Raw genomic sequence first — 2,918 nt, 5'->3', positions numbered from 1 at the left:
GGTCCGTGGTAGCGGGCGCCTGTAATCCCAGCTACTCAGGAGGCTGAGACAGGAGAATCACTTGAACCCAGGAGGTGGAGGTTGAGGTGAGCCGAGATGGCACCATTGCACTCCAGCCTGGGCAACAACAGCAAAACTCCGTCTCAAAAAAAGAAAAAAAATACTTAGAGCCCACTTAGCCAGGAAGCACAGAGAAAATCACCCCATGGTCCTGGGACCACAAAGACCCCAGGCCTCCCCAGCGCTGCTCCTCAGACACAGCCCCTGCTGCCGCTCCTCACACCGCCCTCAGGAGGGATCTGAGTGGTTTTTTTGCTCAGCAGTTCTCATTTCTCATTCAGAATCTGACGTGGGTGTATCTGGGGGCGACTTCCGGGTCACTGGCTTCTACCCCGCTTGCAAGGGATGCTGGGAAAGTGAGCTCCCAGCGTTTTCAGCTGCCTTGGGAGGAAAGTGGGTTCTGTTTTGTAAGACAGGTGGATTCTCCAACATAGCCAGGGGCTTCAGATGCTGGGAGGCCCAAAGAATTCAAATGTCCTTCCCACGCGGGTTACTATCACTGATAAGGTCATTTGTGGGGTGTCTTCTGTGAGCGGGGTGCTCTGGGTGCTTTTACACACCTAGGGAGTTTGCTATTGGCCTGTGAAGACCCTTTATGGGACATGGATCAAAGGTGCTGTTCCTCGAGATACTTACCTCCAGTGTAGGATCCTGCTGTCAAAAGGAACCATTAGATATGGCTCCATTGTACATGGCATGACTTGTATAGCCAGATAGAGCAGGTATATGTGAGTACGGACTTCATAAGCCGTACTCAAGACCTCAAAAGTGTATCTCGGGGCTGGGCACAGTGGCTCACGCCTGTAATCCCAGCACTTCAGATGGCCGAGGCGGGTGGATCAACTGATGTCAGAAGTTTGAGACAAACCTGGCCAACGTGGCAAAACCTGGTATCTACTAAAAACACAAAAGTTAGCCGGACATGGTGACGCACACCCGTAATCCCAGCTACTTGGGAGGCTGAGGCAGAAGAATCCTTGAAGCCGGGAGGCAGAGGTTGCAGTACGCTGAGACTGCGCCATTGCACTCTAGCCTGGGTGACAAAAAGAAAAGTGTATCTTGGTCTATCAGTAACTGGATTTGGCAAAGATGTGGACTCCCCAAGTCTAATCTCTCAGGACACCCATGTCTGTCTTGCAGGTATGGAAACTTCTGGATGCCTGCCCTTGTGAATTCACCTCTATGTCTACTCTACTGAGGCCTCTCCATACAGATACAGTGACTTGTGGGAGGCCTGTTACATCCTCAGGCCACAGCTGGTAAGGGAACTGCAGGTGGGTCCCATTTGCCCTGGTGGCCCCCAGTATACCTGGGGGTATATAGTTTTTCTCATGCCACCCCCAGGCTCTGCCCAGATGGGGCTGACGACTGGTTTTTGGGCAGGCATGCGTGTTTCCAGGCACTGCTTGCCCCTTCTCTCCCACCTGCCGGTGGAACCTTAATCTCCTCTGGGGTGGTATCTTCTGGGATGACGCATCCTTCCCCTCTCCAGGGCTTATGGCATCAGCTCTTTGCTCTCGAAGTTCAAAGCCAAGCTTTTTTGGACCTACACAAAAGATTTCTCTTTCAAAATCGGCTCTTGTAACGGTATAGTCTCAGCTCTGGATTTCAAAGCTTCTTTTGCAACTCAAAGCCAAGGATTTGATTCTTTGTTCTGAGTTTCCCTGGAGAGCAGGGAATATGGGAAACCAACTTAGCATATGAATGCAAGTCAATGGATATAAGGAAATTATCTACAGTGGAATAAGTATCTCAAAATGACAGCACTCAGCTCCCATACGCTGTCACTGATACTTTGTGATAATCCTTCGAGGAAGGGCGATTTTGCCCCATCCAGAGCTGAGACTAGGGTGAGAGGAGCAAGGCACTTGCTCTAGGCATCATATTTAAAGAAGCGCCAAAAAAACACCACCTCCAATGATGCAATCATTGTAAAGTAAAAATTATTGCCAAAAATCCATGATGAACAAAATATCAAAATTTTAAACGAAGATGAGATTCATGTTCCTGATTTTTCCTTTGCCCGAAGCTTCCCATAATGGCTCCACACAGCATAGGCACTGATCTGGTCTTTTTTTTTTTGAGACAGAGTCTCACTCTGTCACCCAGGCTGGAGTGCAATGGCAAGATCTCAGCTCACTGCAACCTCCACCTCCCAGGTTCAAGCGATTCTCCTGCCTCAGCCTCCCGAGTAGCTGGGACTACAGGCGCCCACCACCACGCCTGGCTAATTTTTTGTATTTTTAATAGGGACAGGGTTTCACTGCGTTAGCCAGGATGGTCTTGATCTCCTGACTTCATGATCTACCCACCTCGGGCTCCCAAAGTGCTGGGATTACAGGCGTGAGCCACTGTGCCCGGCCAAGTGTGTGTGTGCGTCTTTAGAGTCCCCAGTAAGAGGGCCAGGGCAGGAAGGTATGTGTGTCGCTCACCTGGCCTAAGCTTGGGTGAGAAGCTGAAGGTGCTGTGCTCAGAAAAGGCTACATGAGCCCCTGGGCCAAGCAGCCTCGTATGGGGCCTGATGACAAGCTGTGGTCCCTATGGTCAGACGGCCTTGCAGAGCCATGCTCTCCTGGTGGGCTCTGGCACTGGGGGCGGGTGGCTGGCATTGAAGAACACGGGCAAAGCTTCTCCTGAGCACAGAACAGCATTTGACAGTGTGGGACGCCTGGGAGGACAGTGGAAGCAGGGGCAGAGGGAGGGAGAATGATCACGCGACTCCCTGAGTGGTCACAGGCTGATGAGGTCTGACGGTGGAGGCTATCAGTCAGAGTTCATCACAAGCAACAAAAACCACAGCTGGCTAATTTAAGCAGAAAAGGAATTTCTTTCTTTTTTTTTTTTTTTTGGAGACAGAG

This window comes from Colobus angolensis, unplaced genomic scaffold (assembly GCF_000951035.1).
Source record: "Colobus angolensis palliatus isolate OR3802 unplaced genomic scaffold, Cang.pa_1.0 Scaffold21, whole genome shotgun sequence".
Lineage (NCBI taxonomy): Eukaryota > Metazoa > Chordata > Mammalia > Primates > Cercopithecidae > Colobus > Colobus angolensis.
Note: the sequence above shows the minus strand (reverse complement) of the source record.